This window comes from Pipistrellus kuhlii, unplaced genomic scaffold (assembly GCF_014108245.1).
Source record: "Pipistrellus kuhlii isolate mPipKuh1 unplaced genomic scaffold, mPipKuh1.p scaffold_m20_p_13, whole genome shotgun sequence".
NCBI classification, from domain to species: Eukaryota; Metazoa; Chordata; class Mammalia; order Chiroptera; family Vespertilionidae; genus Pipistrellus; species Pipistrellus kuhlii.
Window position 1 is genome coordinate 49286514 of NW_023425438.1, and position 5421 is coordinate 49291934.

General features: G+C 50.1%; 1 long non-coding RNA gene across 1 annotated transcript; it reads right to left on the bottom strand.

Annotated features, from left to right (window-relative positions):
* Positions 1–1919: 1919 nt before the first annotated feature.
* Positions 1920–2867, bottom strand: LOC123652260. The gene is made up of 3 exons (XR_006741493.1): positions 2536–2867; positions 2179–2292; positions 1920–1935 (listed from the first exon to the last, which is right to left on the bottom strand). It is a non-coding gene; the product is annotated as an uncharacterized LOC123652260 (long non-coding RNA).
* Between the last annotated feature and the right edge of the window lie 2554 nt (positions 2868–5421).

Sequence of the window (5421 nt, forward strand, 5' to 3'; positions counted from 1 at the left end):
CCTGTCTCACTCCTAGCCTTCGGAATAGTGAGAAAAGGAATGTCTGCTGCTGACACCACCCAGCGTGGTCCTATGTTACGGCCGCCCGAACAACCTAACACAGTCCATTCCGACACACTTCAGTGCTTCGGGTAGCACTGCTGATATGGCAGCTGAAGTGAATCAGGTCCATGTCCAACAGCACTGAAGGGCTGCATCGCTGGGAAAATGACCTCCATTATTGGTCCAGGTCTGCAAGGACAGTGGAGGTGACTGCTCCCCAGGATCCTGGCAAGGGTAGTTTAAACAACAAAAACTGATATGCAAATGTGCTCCTGGTCTCCTCTAAAGTGAAACCATATAATTTCACTCTCATCTTTCCACAAGAATGTGAGGGGCATCTTTCTACTCCCCCATGTAACTGAAGGGAGGAGTGGAGGCCTGGATTCCTTTGTCATGGGGCTGAGGCACGGGCCAGGGAGAGCCATGGAATAGCCTCCAGGGTCCGCAGCTCTGAGTCCGGGTTCTGGACACTGCCAGGTTATCTCAGGTTTGTGGGTGTAAAGACCCTCAAGGCCAGTTCTCACCTGAGTCCAACGCTGGATATTGTCTGTGGCCTGATGCAACTTGCCCAGTCCGAAGGAGGTCGAGTAGTTGAACCCTTTGACCAGCCCTTTAGTGTTGTCCTGGTTGGAGCTCTAGAAAGACAAAGCCCGGTTATCGGGCCAGTAGGCTTCAGGAAACTTCCACCCCAATCGGTGAGTCTACATCTGGCAGCCCAGACAAACAGACAGTCTATTCAGACATGGTGAGGATGTTCCAGCAGACCTGCACCTCTGCATCATGTCATGGTCAACAACCCTGAAAGACTGTATTCCTGAGGAAGTCTGCATCCTTTATGGGATGATTTGGAGGTGAGTAGGTCACAACTCCTGACCATGGGGTGTAGGGTGTTTTGTCCTGCTCTGTGAGATGACAAGTTGCAGAGAAAAGTATCCAAAACTTTGCTTCCTCCCATCTTTTTGAGAGACCACTCAGTCAAGTGCGATGATGATGAGGCTTAGAGAAAGGTCTACAAGGACAGTGGAGCTGACTGCTCCACAGGTTACCTGGGGCAGGTAGTTACAAGCACAGAATAGCAAATATACATGTGTTTTTGGCCTACTGTGAGGTAAACAACATATTTTTCCCTTTAAAATTCCCACAAATATGTGAGGTGTGTCTTTCCATTCTCTCCTGTAGCTGGTGAGAGGATTGGAGGTCCACATTGCTTTGTCATGGGACTGTGGACACCCTAGTGTGAAAGCCCTGGGAGGGCCCTGGGGGAGTTTGTAGATAGAAGTCTGGATTCTCAACCCTCCCTGGACATCTTGAGGTGCTGAAGATAGAGACCACCCTGAGCCAGCTCTCACCTCAGACAGATACAGGACGGTGCCATCGGCCTGGTTCACCTGCACCCTGACTTGGTAGGTGGTATAGCTAGGCCAAAGGGCCACTATCTCCGTGAATTCCACCTTAGAAGTCTGCAAAGACAGAGCGGGTACTGAACAAGGAGGCTTCAGGAACCTTCCATCACATCCGTGGTCCTGGCACACTCCTACAGTCTATTAGGACCCAGTGGGGTTGTTCCCAACAGCCCTGCTGAACCAGCAAGAACTGACTCACAACAAGGTCTAACAACAGTGAAAGTCTGAATCACTGAGGAAAAAGACTTCCTGGATGGGACGATATGGAAATGGGTAAGGCCACAGCTCCTGACCAGGCACACTTCAATGGAATGCCATGTTTTGTGGGATGGTAGATTACAGAGAAAGTATCCATTAATTTAATCCCTTCTCTCCCCAGCTCGCCCCCTCGCCCCCCCCCCCCAAATACACTGCACTATCTAGTGGGAAGATGTGTAAGGTTTGGAGAAACTCTATCAGAACATCTGAGCTGGGCTTGGTCCACAGGATACTTGGGGCAGGAAGTTGAACATTTGAAATGAGAAAAATGCAAATACAACAAAAATGTTTTCGCTGTGACCCCCAGAAACACACACAGACTGTTTTTCTTTCCTACTAGGGACCTGGTCGGGAGGGTTGGAGGAACAGACTCCTTTGGGAGTAGATCTGTGAGAAATTTGATGCCCCAGATTTGAGTGTGAGTTCTGGTCCCTCCCAGGTCACCTCAGGGTCAGGGTTGTGGGCAACCTCTCACCTCAGTTTGGCACTGGACGGATTTCCTGGCCTCATACACTTGTCCTCTGTACCTGTTGCTGGCATCACTGAACCTATCAACCTGCTTTTCTACGACGTTTTGGTCCATAGGATACTTGGGGCAGGAAGTTAAACATTTGAAATGAGAAAAATGCAAATACAACAAAAATGTTTTCACTGTGAGCCTTAGAAACACACAAAGACTGTTTTTCTTTCCTACTGGGGACCTGGTCAGGAGGGTTGGAGGAACAGATCCCTTTGGGAGTGGATCTGTGAGAAATTTGATGCCCCAGATATGAGTGTGAGTTCTGGTCCCTCCCAGGTCACCTCAGGGTCAGGGTTGTGGACCACCTCTCACCTCAGTTTGGCACTGGACGGATTTCCTGGCTTCATACACTTGTCCTCTGTGCCCATTGCTGGCATCAATGATCCTGTCAACCTTCTCCTCTACGACTTTATGGCTGGAGCTCTGCAAATACAGAGCCTGGTGCCCGGCCAGGAAGCTCAAGACCTGGCATTACCAGTGGGGGAGATGCCCACCACCCATTCTACCCCAGATCAGGCAGACAGGGGCATTTGCAATGACCTCTAGACAGGGAGAGTTTGAGATGATCCCATGAGGACCCCCATTCACTAGTGGTTAGTAGAGTCCATCCCCAACACTCAGCTTCCCTTCCTGTGAGCCATGACCTAGGCCATGAGCATGACAAAGCCTCTAGGCTCCTAATACCTACCCACCTGCTCCTGCCCACCATGTCTTTCCCTCATCCCACGCTGACCCTCACCACCCCAACCAACACATACCCGGGATGAGGAGTGAGAAGTGTGGGCCTTCCTAGCTCGGACCCACTTTATGGCCTGGCTAGGATATTCCTTCCCCGGGATGCCCTCAGTCACCAGACGGGTCTTCCTGCCAGAGATGGAGGGTAGTCGGCGGTGGGGCTCGTTTCGACTTCTGCGTCCGCAGACACATATCTCCCGCTTCACTTCCTTCTTCCTAGAGCCTCGGAAGAACGGGAGGCAACAAAGAGACATCGTAGTCTCCTGATCCTCTCCACGCAAGTGCTCTGGAAAGACAGTTGTCTCTAGAATGTGTGGACCTGGTTGCCACGGTTCTAATTTCTGTTGGGAATTGGTCACCAAGGCAGTGAGGTCACCACTTCAAGGTTCCATGACCTAGGCCCTTCCTCCAATCAGAGTCACCCTAAGCCCTCTCTGAGCTGGTGACCTCTCACCCTCTTCACCCATGTTATCCCCATACCCTTACACCAATATCCAATATTCCTTCCCCCAGCTCTCTGGGAAGGTATAAGACCCCTGCTTGGGGGAGAAAGCTGTGTTCACACCTCCATTTTCCTACGTGTGCTGTGTCCTGGGGAAGACTCTGTGCTTCTCAAGGCCTCCCACAGGCTCCCAACCTGCGCAATGAGGATGATGCTAGACACCATATCCATAGTGTTAGAGAGCAGGAATTTTTGAGCACTCCGGAGAGGCTGTGGACTATGCCACAGATAGGGTTGCCGGTGCAGACACCAGACCAGGCCTTGAGATATGGTCTCATGGCCCCTTCCCCTTGCACCTCACAAAATAGCCTTGCAAGATAGAACACTGTCAGCTTTCTAAAGAAAAGGATAACCCTGAAAATAACATGGTAGTCAATAGCATGGCCCTGACGTTATTTGGGAAAAACTGTTTTGTCTTGGGTTGCTTACTCTGCAAAAACAGGATGTAGTGAATGTGCTTAAAAGGTGGTCTTGCACAAAGGGTCAGGTCTGCTCTCTGATCTCCTTGGGTAGAGAGAGAACAGCTGCTGGCCGGCTAATAAGGGCGCCCTAAATTTTAATTTGGTCTGGACTCCACAACACACCGGAAGTCATCAGGTGTAGATGATATAAGGCCCCTAACACCTGTGGGCTGGTGTCCCATGAATCTGATGAACAAACACAGAGGTGGAAGAGTGATAAGCATGAGTGGGACATAGCATGGAACACTAGACTGTGGGAAGCCATGTTCCGTGGGGCCCGAGGGCAAGGATGGAGCATAGGGTAGGGACGCCTACCTGCTCTCCCCTAAGCCTTCAGGGTCAACCAAGGACAGGGCAGACCATAGCCCCATTGTTAGAGAGTGCGCGTGATACACGAATTATCTGGATGTTCTCAGCTAGGCTATTCTCAATGATATCTAGCCAGATGCTTGCTCTATGTATCTTTTCCAAGAATGTCTTGAGGAGCTGTCAGGCAGCCTTGTCCCGGGAAAGGGGCACTTGGAGAAATGCCCAGAAAAGCCTCATAAATGTATGCTTGCAACTAATAAAGTTACTGCAGTCTCATCATGGACTAGCAGTCCTCCTGAAGTCCCGCTTTCTCTTGTCTTTATTTCTCTTAAAACCTCCTAGCCCTACCTCCAGGACCTGTGATGCCGGCTGGATCCGGTACTAGACAAAACAGGCCTGGGGTCCAGTGTGTGATCTCAGGGAAGTCAATGTTCATTTGGCCTCTTTTTCAAGTCTGCACCTTTAAGGATTTGAAATGTCAGGAAATTCAGATATTGTCCCTCACTGGCCTAAAACCTCACAGTGTTCTCTTGTTATGCTTAGCATTGGTCCACGTGTCTCATGTGGATCTGTGTGGTGGGAGCTTTCACAGTGGCTTTGATTGAGTCCAGCCTCCTGGTGGGAACATCCTTGTGTGTCCATTGAGTGCTCACTATCTGGCTACTCAACAACATCGAGTACAGCCCAAGTCATGGCATGTCAGGTCCCATCATTCTTTGGTAGTTTCATTCTTGGTGTCTCTTTCTTCCTCTGCATTTCAATTTCTGTATCTGTGTCTGTGTCTGTGTCTGTGTCTGTGTCTGTGTCTGTGTCTGTGTCTGTGTCCGTGTCTGTGTCCGTGTCTGTGTCTGTCATATCTCTGGAACAAGGCGTACACGTACCCATGGTTTGACCTGCCCTATGTAGAGACCACATAGGAGAGAACCGAGGGAGTTCCCAGGCCAATAGGCAGGAACTTAGGCTCTCAGTCCAAACTGCATAGTGACAAAAGCCAGATGAGTGACCTTGGGAGAAAATCTGTTCCCAGCGGATCCTCAGTTGAAACACATCTCCTGCTTCATCCACACCTTGAGTTAGAGGTACCCAACCCAACCACATCCAGATGCCTGCTCCACAAAGCTAGTGTGATGTTAATATCTGTACTTTATAGGTACATGCCTCAGTTTCCCCATTAGACACTCAGCAATAATA